Below are 14,347 nucleotides of genomic sequence, written 5' to 3'. Positions count from 1 at the left end.
ATAAATTCTGGTCTCAGCACTGGAACCCGCGCCTATATCGAGAACGAGGGTCACCAGACCCCCGTTTTACAAGCTGCCTATTCTAGGCGGAGACTCGTAGAGTGAGACCGCGCATATGCGCTGTTCTTTCTATTCTGTTGTATGAGAGTTACGGAGACAGCCGAGCAGGGCTTACTCGGCTGTTTCTGTAACTCCCATTCGACAGGATGCACGGCCCTCCACTTGTCCTCGCTTGGAATCTGCGGCCAGCAGCCCTCGCTCGACTATCTCTGGCAGCCTTAGTGAAAGTGAAAGTGAATGGAGCGGTGGTTGAGCATGCGCCCTACCACACCATTCACATAGGGCACTTTGGGACCCCCGTTCTTGGGATCAGTTGGTGTCTCAGCGATCAAACACCCTTCGATCAGACATTTATCACCGACCTATCCTGTGATGAATGATCATTATCAGAAAATCCCTTCCACTCTATTACTGAATCACATTATGACTCTCTATGGCCGCAGTAGTACGGATTCATGTGGGTAGGCATTGCTTCTAGGGGAAAATACGATTACATAGGGAGTCAGAAGGTGAAGAGAAAAAAATGCAGTGTAATTACGGGTATCGGCGCCAGGCTGAAGAGGATCAGGAACGGAGTCAAGTGCATAGGATCTAGGAGATCTTTTATTGAGTAGACGACGCGTTTCTGGACCGGACTGGTCCCTTCGTCAATAAAAGATCTCCTAGATCCTATGCACTTGACTCCGTTCCTGATCCTCTTCAGCCTGGCGCCGATACCCGTAATTACACTGCATTTTTTTCTCTTCACCTTCTGACTCTCACCTTGTCCCAGGTACTAAGGATTTAGCACCAAGGGACTGCAGTGGGTGGCAGCCAGCTATCTACACTTCACCACCTCATAAGAGTCTCGGAGGAGCGCCGCCATCCCCTCACCTTTTTGCTGTACTAACTCGATTACATAGGGAGGCACCATAAAGTGGAACACAGAGTGCCTATGGGTCCATTATACAGACGCATAGGGACTTTGTATAACACAGTATAGGGTCTGTTCACACAGCATTGCCATGTGCATGAGCGTTTTCTGTACAATTGAACAGCAGTAAGGCTGGAGTCACACATGCAGTTTTTATGTCATTTTTTGAGGCAATCACAGGAGTGGATACATGAGAAAGGAGACATATCAGTCTTTTCCTTCCTTTTGATCCCCGCCTGGCTTTGTCTAAAAAATCCTGAATCAATAACCGCATGTGTGAATCCAGCCTAAAGCACCAAAATGGAACAAGCTATACGTTGCTTTATGTCCCACTGAGACCACGGCAGGCAATTGCTGGTAACTGTGGTGATATGTCATCATAGTGACGTCACAATGCAGCCAGATTGATCGCCATGGTCAATTTGTTTAATATTACGTTTGACCTTCTTTACATTGGGTTTTATCTTAATTTGTATTTTTTTTACATTGTGACAAATTCTTTGCAAAAGCTATCTATGACCAAGTAGACAAAGCTAGCCAACCATGGCGGTCGTCTTGCAGCAAGGGCTTACATATTTTGCTTTATTCTTTGCTGCATTTCTGCTGAGCACAATAGCAAATTGAGAAAGAAACTTTGATCATAATAAAGCAAATCAAGCGTGATGTTATTTCAGATGCTTCAAAGTAAAAAATATGTTTGGAGCCCTGTCCTCCCGGGAGACAGAAGTATCAAGTAGCTGCCCAGACTAAGCATAGTTAAGGCTCTGTTCACACTGGTGTGATGGTTTCCGTTATTAAAGGTGATAGATAAGGCGTATTCATAGGTACATATAGGGCAGTATAGTCAAATAAAGATTGAAGACAAGCACAGATGGATCTGCTCACCTGTAGAGCACATGATCCTAAAAAGCCTGTAGAACAATAAGGGTATGTTCACACGCAGTTTTCAGGCGTAATTCGGGCGTTTTACGCCTCGAATTACGCCTGAAAAAACGGCTCTATTACGCCTACAAACATCTGCCCATTGGTGGCAATGGGTTTTATGATGTTCTGTTGAGACGAGGTGTAATTTTACGCGTCGCTGTCAAAAGATGGCGCGTAAAAAGACGCCCGCGTCAAAAAAGTGCATGTCACTTCTTGGGACGTTTTTGGAGCCGTTTTTCATTGACTCCATTGAAAAACAGCTCCAATAATGTCCGTAAAAACACACCGCGAAAAACACTAGTACTTGCAAAATCTTCTGAAATTCAGGAGCTGTTTTCGCCCGAAAACAGCTCCGTAATTTCAGACGTATTTTGGTACTGTGTGTGAACATACCCTAAAGCTGCTGCCTCTGGGACTTGTGATATCAGTTGATGTCCTCCTAAATACAGTTTCATGCAAGATTCCAGGATCCACTCAGAGGAGTAGAATTAGGGACTTCTACAGATCTAGGGGAGAGGGGTTCCCACTTGAGGTTGGTCCTATGCCCTTAAGGGGGTTTTACAGAGAACGATTATCGGGCAGACGAGCGATCATATAACGCTTGTTGCTGATAATTGTCCTGTGTAAAAAGGGCAGCGATCAGCAGATGAACGAGCAAACGCTCCATCATCTGCTGGTCGTATCGTTTTAAAAAAGTAAAATATTATCGTTGTCGGGAGCACATCTCCCTGTGTAAACAGGGAGATGCGCTGTCGACATGATAGAAATGTATGGGACGAGCGATCGTGGTAACGAGTTCTCGTCCCCATACATAGCTCCTTGTGAAAGGAGCAAACTAGCACTGATCAACGAGGGGTCTAGTTGATCGGCGCTTGTTGTACCTGTCAAAATGGGCCAGTGCAAAAGTACCTTTAGGATAGGCCATCAATATTAGAACAGTTGGGGTCCGACTGTCGACGCCCCCTGCTGATCAGCTATTTGAGGGGGCCGCAGCGCTCGTAGGAGCACAGCAGCCTCTTCATTGGTTACATGGTTCTTCTCTCTGTTAGTACTTGCACACGCCATTACATTTGTAGCGGCCGTGCAAGGTATTGAACCATTGTCCCATTCACTTGAATGGGACAGTGGTGCAATACCTTGCATGGTCACTACAAATATAACGGTGCGTGAAAAGTACGAACGAGGAGGAAACCATGTAAACAATGAGGAGGCTGTGGCGCTCGTATGAGGACTGTTGCCCTTTAAACAGGACCCCCACTGATCTAATATTGGTGGCCTATCCAGAGGATAAGCAATCAATTGTAATAACCCAGATATAACATCCGTGGTTGCAGACCGCAGACTCCTATCATCCTGCAAACGTCTTCCTCCCAGAGATGCCAGCACATGTGGCCGTCCTGTCCTCTAGGGACCACTAGTGTGCGTGCTCCAGCTCATTCCCGGCCTTAATGGACCAGAGCGAACACATGTTTTAGATTGACTGATTGCTCCCATAATCACCCTGGACTATAAGAAGGGCCCTGCCAGGGGCGTAGCTAAAGGCTCATGGGCCCGGGTGCAAGAATTCAGCTTGGGCCCCCCTACCCCTCCCCAACACCACCATCATCAGACCCCTGCGCCTATGCCCAGATGCATTGCCCAACAGCTCCCATAGTATAATGCCCCCACACAGTATAATGCTCCCATAGCTGCCACCACACTGTATAATGCCCCATAACGTATAATGCTCCCCCATAACAGCCCCATACCGTATAATGCTCCCCATATCAGCCCCCACAGTATAATGCCCAACATAGCTGCCCCCATACATTATAGTGCCCCCCATATCAGCCCCCATACAGTATAATACCCCCCATATCAGCTCCCAATACAGTATAATGCCCCCATATCAGCTCCCAATACAGTAAAATGCCCCCCATATCAGCTCTCCATACAGTACAATGCTCCCCATATGAGCTCCCCATACAGTATAATGACCCCATATCAGCTCCCAATACAGTATAATGCCCCATATCAGCTCCCCATACAGTAAAATGCCCCCCATATCAGCTCTCCATACAGTACAATGCCCCCCATATGAGCTTCCCATACAGTATAATGCCCCCCCATATGAGCTCCCCATACAGTATAATGCCCCCCATACAGTATAATGCCCCTCCATATCAGCTCCCCATACAGTATAATGCCCCCCATATCAGGCTCCATACAGTATAAGGCCTCCATATGAGCTCCCCATACAGTATAATGCCGCTCCATATCAGCCCCCCATATAGTATAATGCCTCCATATGAGCTCCCCATACAGTATAATGCCCCCATATCAGCTCCCCATACAGTAAAATGCCCCCATATGAGCTCCCCATACAGTATAATGCCCCCATATGAGCTACCCATACAGTATAATCCCCCCATACAGTATAATTCCCCCATATCAGCCCCATGCAGTATAATGCCCCCCCATATCAGGCCCCCATACAGTATAATTCCCCATATCAGCCCCCATGCAGTATAATGCCCCCCATCTTATCAGCCCCCATGCCATATCAGCACCCCATGCAGCTTAATGCCCCCCCCCCCCGCAATATCAGCCCCCCATACAGTATAATGCCCCCATATGTGCATAATAAAAAAAATTGCATAATTACTTACCTAGCCTCGTTCCCACGCCGGGTGGAGGATCTTTGACCTCCTCCGGTGTGTGCTATAAGTGACTCGGCGCAGACAGGCGCGATGATGTCGCTACATCCCGCCTATAAGGGTGGTCAGCACCACCCTGGACTTACCTGTCTGGAGCGGAGCGGGATGGCGTTGGCGGCTGTCAGGCGCTTGTGCATGCGTCGGGACAGAAGAGACGCGTGACCGGAAGTGGTCAGAAGGGCGCGAGGAGAGAGGAGGAGGAGAGTGACGTGCGACCGTACGTGGAGGAGAAGGGGGAGAAGAGAGGGGAGAGCAGAGCGGCGGCGGCGGAGAGAAGCGGTGGCGGCAGAGAGAAGCGGCGGAAGAGTGGGGCGGCAGCAGAGAGAAGCGGCGGCAGGAAGAAGAAAGAGGAGAGACACAGCTGGAGGAGGAGACCTATGCAGGACGAGTTTGTCCAGGGAAGAGGCTGCAGTGAGTACACATTAACCACCCAGCAACAGCTACCCAGCAGCCACCAGGAGTAGCCGCCCAGCAGGCACCAGCACCAGCCGTGCGGTGCCCAGAGGTCCAGCCGTGCAGAGGTCCAGCCGTGCAGAGGTCCAGCCGTGCGGTGCCCAGAGGTCCAGACGGGCAGAGGTCCAGCCGTGCAGAGTTCCAGCCGTGCGGTGCCCAGAGGTCCAGCCGGGCAGAGGTCCAGCCGTGCAGAGGTCCAGCCATGCAGAGGTCCAGCCGTGCAGAGGTCTAGCCGTGCAGAGGTCCAGCCGTGCAGAGGTCCAGCCGTGCAGAGGTCTAGCCGTGCGGTGCCCAGAGGTCCAGCCGTGCAGATGTTCAGCTGGACAGAGGTCCAGCTGTGCGGTGTCCAGAGGTCCAGCCGTGCAGAGGTCCAGCCGGGCAGAGGTCCAGCCATGCGGTGCCCAGAGGTCCAGCCGTGCAGATGTTAAGCCAGACAGAGGTCCAGCAGTGCGGTGTCCAGAGGTCCAGCCGTGCAGAGGTCCAGCCGGGCGGTGTTCAGAGGTCCAGCCATGCAGAGGTCCAGCCGTGCGGTGTCCAGAGGTCCAGCCATGCAGAGGTTCAGCCGTGCAGAGGTCCAGCCGTGCGGAGCCCAGCGGTCCAGCTGTACCGGGGTCCAGCCGTGCCAAGGTCCAGCCGTGCAGAGGTGCAGCAGCCAGACTTTGGAAGCAGCCTAAGGACGAGGGAGACGATGCTGAGGAGCACAGGTACTGGACTTGTTTTTCCCCTGGGCGAGGACAAAGAAGCCAAACCCCGTAGTCGTGCACCAGAGACTTTCCCACACGGGGAAACGCAACAGACATTGAGTCGCGCACTTCCACGTCCCAACCTCCCGCCCATGGCTACCTCATGGCTAACCTCGGGTTATGAAGACCTGTGTTATCTGAAGTCAATGTTTCATCCCATGAAAGAGATACGATTCTGATTGTCTACTGTAAAATAAAAGTTAACCCAACATCGGTGTCGTATCTACTGTCCACTATCACAGCACCCACCTACACGCCAGCCTGCGTCGAGCCGCTCAGGGCACAGTGAATGCTGGATCAAGGAGACGTCAGCTCCTTGCTCCAGCATTGAATGGAACCGGGACCTCAGTGAGTGACTCGAGTGTGTAATGTATTGTGTTGCATTGTGCAGTTTGCGGTGGAAAGAGGAGGGGGGGCTGTAATTTAACGCCCCCCCCTCTCCACCGCAAACAGCACAATACATTACAAGGCAACACAATACATTACAAGCCAACATAATACAACACAACACAATACATTACGAGCAAACACAATACATTACATTAGAATACAATACAATACAGACACTGCAGCTCACCTGGAGTCCTCCGCACCGGCTCTTCCACTGCACTGGCTGGAAGACGTGTCACGTGACAACACGGTCCAATGGTACACTAAGTGTACCATGTGACCGTAACCAGGAAGTGCCGGCTTCACTGCACAGAAGATTTATTTAACAAGCATGTGGTATGGCAACGGGGGCCCGTGGGCCCCCCAGGCTTAGGGGCCCAGTCGCAACTGCGACCGCTACGACCTCTATAGCTACGCCACTGGGCCCTGCCCTTTCCTTAATTGCCTGAGCGTTGTTGTATTTACCTGTGTTAGTCTTTGCAAATGGTCCCTTAGTGTTTTCCAGTTCCCAGTGTTCCTGTTCCTGCTACCTGTATCCTGTATCCCGTGCTACCTTGTTTCTGTGCCATAGAGAGTTGGAGTCGTGTTGTGTCGTATACTACGCCTGCTGTATTTCACCACGCCTGGTGTCTGTCTGGTGCCAAGGTCCCATCCGAGCCTGCCATCGCTACTGTCTGTATTGCCACAGGTACCCTTATTCGAACTATTGACTTTGCCTTGGTATCCTGTTTGGCCAGCTGCTATCCCGCTACGGCAGTACAGCCCAGTGAGTACACACACCCATCGTGACACCGGATAACCCCTTTAAGTACCATCGGTGTTATCAGCTTTACACGCCACTTGCTGACTTCATCTGAAAAATCCCATTGGCCATTAATAAGATGACTTTCTTGCTGCCGCCTAGATTCATTGGATGTAAATTATGTTCCTTTTTAATTATGGAGTATTTTCTATTTATGAGACAATAAAGCAAATATACAACTTGTATGAAAAAACTTTCCTCAATAATACTGCAAAAATAAAACTAATTTACGGACACATTTTTTCATTTATGACCCAGGAACCTCCCAACCCATCAGGAATGGAACCGAGGAAGAGATAATAAAATAAGGCTGAATCAGGGAGATGTTTTATTAATGGGTTATCAGCTAAATGAACACTTCATGTTCCTTATTTACCAAGTATTTGTGGCCACATTATTTGGGATGGGGTCAAGGTCGAGCTTACACCTACAAATATTCGGTTTAGCCCCCTTTCCTTATGTGCCCCAGGTATATTAAGATACTGGATGTATTTGTTGTTTCCCAAATTGTTGTAACAGTTTAGATGGTGGGGGTTATTACTGCAATTGGTAGATGTGTCATTGAGGAGTCACTCATGGGGGCTTTAATAAGGGATATGTTTTCAAAATTTTTAAATAAATTCAGATGTTTTTGCTTTGCTCTTTTTGAGTGCTCACTTAAAAGATAGCCACTATTCCCCAAGTGCCAGCCATAGGGTTGCCAAAAGTGTCGCCTGGAGTTTTCCCATAAATTCCAATCACAATGACCTCATAGTTCATAGCCATGTTCTTCCATATGTGTCATATAGCACCCCCTTTAATGCCAACTACAGTGGTTTCATGAGTGTCACCCATAGTCACCTATAAGTACCAGAACAATGATTATAGTACCCCCATAAGTGCCGTTATAAAATTCAGCATCGGAGTCCCTTCAGCATAGCAGTAACAGATTTTTTCTCACTTCTTCCATGCTCCCGAGCTGTGTGATGTACTAATGTGTGAATTTTAGAAATAATTTTGGTAAAAGTTGGACCACTTGATATTAGAGGTACAAACCAGTTAAAATCAGTAATGTACCACCTAAATGGGTGGGAGGGTCTGATGCTCTTTAGGCCTTGTTCCCATATGGCATTTTTTGTGCAGTTACTGTAAAATCGCATAGTGTGAACAAGGCCTCGAAACCTTACTATTAAAAACTGAAAATTCAGGTGTGACTGCAGTTAACACCAATATTTTACCCCCCCTCCCCCCCCCCCCCCCCCGTTGCATAAACGAGCTTCCAGGAAGCTGAGATATGAGGAGCTGTTTGGTGGGGTCCCTGTCTGATACATGGATGAAACACTGTGGTCACTGGTGATTTACTATCCATGAATTACAAAACAACTGCTCTGCAGACTCAAAGAGTCAAACAAAGGTTTTGTTATTTGTTCTTTTTAAAGAGCAGGTGTCTATAGTTTCAGGTTCTCAGAAATGCTGACATGTAAATCTCTGGGAGCCTCCTGCATCTGTATATCAATGTAACAACTTGCAGCTATGTGGACCCAGATCAACAGAGTCTGTGAGAGTCAGTAAAGATAAAGTACATGGAAGGTCAGAAGTGGGTTTATGCCAGACAGTCAGGGGGGAGCAGGCCTGTGCAGGATAATGAAATTCAGCTACGACATTAGACTGGAGTAGTGCAGTCGTCTCGGACACTGGACTTGGCTAGGACACCGGACTGGAGTAGTGCAGTCGTCTCGGACACTGGACTTGGCTAGGACACCGGACTGAAGTAGTGCAGTCGTCTCGGACACTGGACTTGGCTAGGACACCGCCGGACTGGAGTAGTGCAGTCGTCTCGGACACTGGACTTGGCTAGGACACCGGACTGGAGTAGTGCAGTCGTCTCAGACACTGGACTTGGCTAGGACACCGGACTGAAGTAGTGCAGTCGTCTCGGACACTGGACTTGGCTAGGACACCGGACTGGAGTAGTGCAGTCGTCTCGGAAACTGGACTTGGCTAGGACACCGGACTGAAGTAGTGCAGTCGTCTCGGACACTGGACTTGGCTAGGACACCGGACTGGAGTAGTGCAGTCGTCTAGGACGCTGGACTTGGCTAGGACACCGGACTCAGATGGTGAAGTCGTCTCGGACACTCGACTTAGGCACTAGAGCTAGACACAGATACTGGATACGGGAAACAGGATTCAGGATACGGGATACAGGAACCATTTGCAAGACAAATGTAGGGAAGACACAACATTGCTCAGGCAAGGAAGGGATGGGCAGAGTACCTTTTAAAGTCCTGGAAGTGCTGGTATAGGCTAGAGAAGGTTTTCCTGGTGCGCGCTGGCCCTTTAAGAGCGGGGGTGGGGCACGCGTGCTGGGAGGATGCGCGCGCGCGCCCCACCCGGTCTTAAAGAGGAGTGCAGTATGTGCCATCGTCTCTGTGGAGTAATAGTTGGAGTAGCGGTGTTCAACCTGTGTCTTTCCAGCCTTTGTCTGAGCTGTCAAGGTATGATGGGAGTTGTAGTTTCGCAAAAGCTGGAGAGTCACAGGCTGAAGGCCACTGCTATAAAGCTTTTAGAGTTGAGGCATTCAGACATATATATATATATATATATATATATATATATATATAAATAGTGACCAGGACCGGGCTGCAGCTTTACTGCAACTGTTACATGGGATGACTGTTATGGAATCAGCAGTTGAGCAATTTCCAGGGTGGAAGTTTATGTAATTGCTAGGTGAGCGATTCCCCAAAGGCTGCTGGAGACTGTCAGGAATGAGCGTGCAAATAAATCTGCAACCCGAAATCCATCAAAATTCTGATCAACAGAATCTAAGGCTACGCTATGACTTTCGCCAGAGCCCACCGCAAGGCAGGTTGGACTTTGCAGCATAGAACCCAGGTTATTTTAACAGAGTTCGGTGCTGGATAAGAGGTGAAATGCAGGCAATACCAGAGCAGATAACAAGACAGCCCAAGGATAAACAGAAAGTCCAAATCACAAAGCTAGTGGATATCAGGGATTGCAGAGGTCAAAACCAGCCGGGAGCAGAAAGTCCAAATCAGTAAGCAAAGGGTAATCCAGAGGAAAACCGAGGTCTAGTTCCAAAAAGTGCAAATAGTCAAAGGTACAGGGTATAGTCAGTAGCTTGATCAAACACATGGAGACAAGGAATATCACAAGCAAAGAAAACAGAACCAACCCAGATTTAAAAATGTGCCCTAGCCAGAACTAAGTGGGATGGTGGGGGCGCCAGGGCCGCACCGTCCATGACGGCGGCCTGCTGCCTCTCTAAGGGGGCGGCGGCGCCACTGAAACCACCTGCCGCCACCCCCTCCTATGGATAAGAGATGAATGGCCGGGTACGTTCCGTGCCTGGCCATTCAACGACGCAAGCTGTGCGATTACTTCTATGCGCCATTGAAAGGTGCAGATTCACAGGGCAAGTCATTCTGCCCTGCAAATCAGCGCCTTTCATAGACGCAAGCGATGCGATGACGTCATCACGCCGCTTGTGTCTATGAAAGCCCTGATTGGCAGGGCAGAATGACTTGCCCTGTCAATCAGGGCCTTTCAATGATACAAGATTCATCGCGCCGCTTGCGTCGTTCAACCCCAGCAGACCTGCTCAGAAGAGAGCAGGTCTGCATTGCCACTGGGCGGTGCGGGAATGGGATTAAGGTGAGTATGTAAAGTTTTTTTTGTTTTTTTTATCCTAATAAAAATGTAAGTGGCATTATCTACAGGGGGGCTCTATCTATAGGGGGCCATATATGGTGGGGTGGGCTATATGTGGAGCACTATAGGGTTAGCTATATGTGAGGCACTATATACAAGTGTAGGCTATATGTGGAGCACTATTTATAGGGTGAGATATATGTAGGGCACTATCTACAGGGGTGGCCTTTACGCTGGACACTATATACAAGGTTGGGCTATATCTACAGGGTGGTTATATACAGGGGTGGGCTATATGTGCAGCACTATAGGGGAGCTATATGTAAGGCACTATATACAGGGGTGGGCTGTATGTGGAACACTATCTACAGGGGGAGCTATATGTGGGGCACTATATACAGGGGGAGCTATATGTGGGGCACAATATACAGGGGGAGCTATATCTGGGGCACTATATACAGGGGGAGCTATATGTGGGGCACTATCTACAGGGGTTGGCTGTATTTTGGACACTATATACAGGGGTGGGCTATATGTGGAACACTATCTACAGGGGGAGCTATATGTGGGGCACTATATACAGGGGTAGCTATATTTTGGGCACTATATACAGGGGGAGCTATATGCGGGGCACTATCTACAGGGGTGGGCTATATGTGGGGCACTATCTACAGTTGCTCTATGGGGGTCACTATCTACAGGGGGATCTATGTAGGGCACTATCCATAGGGGGCTCTATGGGGGGCACAGTGTGTGTGTGTGTGTGCGTGTGCGTGTGCGTGTGTGTGTGTGTGTGTGTGTGTGTGGTACATAGTGTATGGAGCTATTATAATTAGAGGTGCAGTGTATGGCTTCATGAGAACTTTATCTTCGTTTATATGTGCAGAAATGTTTAAAAAGTGAGAAGCTGAAGACATCTGAGCGGCAAACTGCAGGAATGGGCTGTGGTGGGGAGAAGTCATCATAGAGGTCTGGACCAGATGGAGTAGAAAAGAGGAAAATAACAACCAGAATCTGATGTCACCTGTGAGTCACTTAATGTAAATGTTTATTTTTCCTCTAATCTGCACTGTAATCACTGCATAATCTGCAGCGATGGGTGGTATGATTTTTTTTTGTGAAACAGCATCTCCCAGCATATCCTTAACAATGTTTGGGCCATTCTGGGAGCAGTATACAATTTACTGCAAACCTATATGGCAGGGGTTGCACTAAATTGAGCTGTATTTGTGTAAAGGATTTGCCAGAAACAGCTTCTGTGTCGACGCCCGTGGGCAATCAGTCTGCACCTGCTCCTATGTCTGTGAGACTGACTCCATCTTCCACCACTCAGGATGGCAGGCTTAGGAGTGGGAGAGCCTATCACAGCCTGGCCAGACGGAGCCAGTTCCCGCCCACTGTCTATTTATACCTGCCTTCCCTGTTCCTCCTTTGCCTGTGATTCTTCTATGCTTGTTTCCTGGCTTGCTGCTGCTGCTTGTACTACTCATCCTCTGCTTGTTATTGACCTTGGCTTTCTGACCACTCTCCTGCTCAGCGTTTTGTACCTCGCTCTCTCCTGGTTTGACTCGGCTCGTTCACTACTCTTGTTGCTCACGGTGTCTCCGTGGGCAGCTGCCCCGTTTCCCTAGCTTCTGTGTACCCTTGTCTGTTTTGTCTGTCTTGCACTTACTGAGCGTAGGGACCGTCGCCCAGTTGTACCCCGTCGCTTAGGACGGGTCGTTGCAAGTAGGCAGGGACTGAGGGGCGGGTAGATTAGGGCTCACCTGTCTGTCTCCCTACCCTGTCATTACAATTTGTGCTGGTGTTGTATTTATGTACTGAGCTTTGTTCTGGTGTTGCATATATGGACTGAGCTTTGTTCTGGTACTGTGTATGTGTGTATATATATATATATATATATATATATATATATATATATATATATATATATATATATATATATATACAGTGAAGGAAATAAGTATTTGATCCCTTGCTGAATTGGTAAGTTTGCCCACTGTCAAAGACATGAACAGTCTAGAATTTTTAGGCTAGGTTAATTTTACCAGTGAGAGATAGATTATATTAAAATAAAAACAGAAAATCACATAGTCAAAATTATATATATTTATTTGCATTGTGCACAGAGAAATAAGTATTTGATCCCTTTGGCATACAAAACTTAATACTTGGTGGCAAAACCCTTGTTGGCAAGCACAGCAGTCAGACGTTTTTTGTAGTTGATGATGAGGTTTGCACACATGTCAGATGGAATTTTGGCCCACTCCTCTTTGCAGATCATCTGTAAATCATTAAGATTTCGAGGCTGTCGCTTGGCAACTCGGATCTTCAGCTCCCTCCATAAGTTTTCGATGGGATTAAGGTCTGGAGACTGGCTCGGCCACTCCATGACCTTAATGTGCTTCTTTTTGAGCCACTCCTTTGTTGCCTTGGCTGTATGTTTTGGGTCATTGTCGTGCTGGAAGACCCAGCCACGAGCTATTTTTGATGTCCTGGTGGAGGGAAGGAGGTTGTCACTCAGGATTTGACGGTACATTGCTCCATCCATTCTCCCATTGATGCGGTGAAGTAGTCCTGTGCCCTTAGCAGAGAAACACCCCCAAAACATAATGTTTCCACCTCCATGCTTGACAGTGGGGACGGTGTTCTTTGGGTCATAGGCAGCATTTCTCTTCCTCCAAACACGGCGAGTTGAGTTAATGCCAAAGAGCTGAATTTTAGTCTCATCTGACCACAGCACCTTCTCCCAATCACTCTCAGAATCATCCAGATGTTCATTTGCAAACTTCAGACGGACCTGTACATGTGCCTTCTTGAGCAGGGGGACCTTGCAGGCACTGCAGGATTTTAATCCATTATGGCGCAATGTGTTACCAATGGTTTTCTTGGTGACTGTGGTCCCAGCTGCCTTGAGATCATTAACAAGTTCCCCCCTGTAGTTTTCGGCTGAGCTCTCACCTTCCTCAGGATCAAGGATAACCCACGAGGTGAGATTTTGCATGGAGCCCCAGATCGATGTTGATTGACAGTCATTTTGTATGTCTTCCATTTTCTTACTATTGCACCAACAGTTGTCTCCTTCTCACCCAGCGTCGTACTTATGGTTTTGTAGCCCATTCCAGCCTTGTGCAGGTCTATGATCTTGTCCCTGACATCCTTAGAAAGCTCTTTGGTCTTGCCCATGTTGTAGAGGTTAGAGTCAGACTGATTAATTGAGTCTGTGGACAGGAGTCTTTTATACAGGTGACCATTTAACACAGCTGTCTTTAATGCAGGCACCAAATTGATTTGGAGCGTGTAACTGGTCTGGAGGAGGCTGAACTCTTAATGGTTGGTAGGGAATCAAATACTAATTTCTCTGTGCACAATGCAAATAAATATCTATAATTTTGACTATGTGATTTTCTGTTTTTTTTTTTATATAATCTATCTCTCACCGGTAAAATTAACCTAGCCTAAAAAAAAATTCTAGACTGTTCATGACTTTGACAATGGGCAAACTTACAAAAAAAAATAAATATATATATATATATATATATATATATATATATTGAGCTTTGTTCTGGTGCTGTATATATGTATTGAGCTTTGTTCTGGTGATGTATTTATGTACTAAGCTTTGTCCTGGTGCTGTATATATGTACTGAGCTTTGTTCTGGTACTGTGTATATGTACTGAGCTTTGTTCTGGGGCTGTATATATGTACTGA

Source organism: Rhinoderma darwinii, chromosome 1 (assembly GCF_050947455.1).
Source record: "Rhinoderma darwinii isolate aRhiDar2 chromosome 1, aRhiDar2.hap1, whole genome shotgun sequence".
Classification (NCBI taxonomy): domain Eukaryota; kingdom Metazoa; phylum Chordata; class Amphibia; order Anura; family Rhinodermatidae; genus Rhinoderma; species Rhinoderma darwinii.
The sequence above is the reverse complement of the archived record's forward strand: the minus strand, read 5'-3'. Positions refer to the sequence as shown.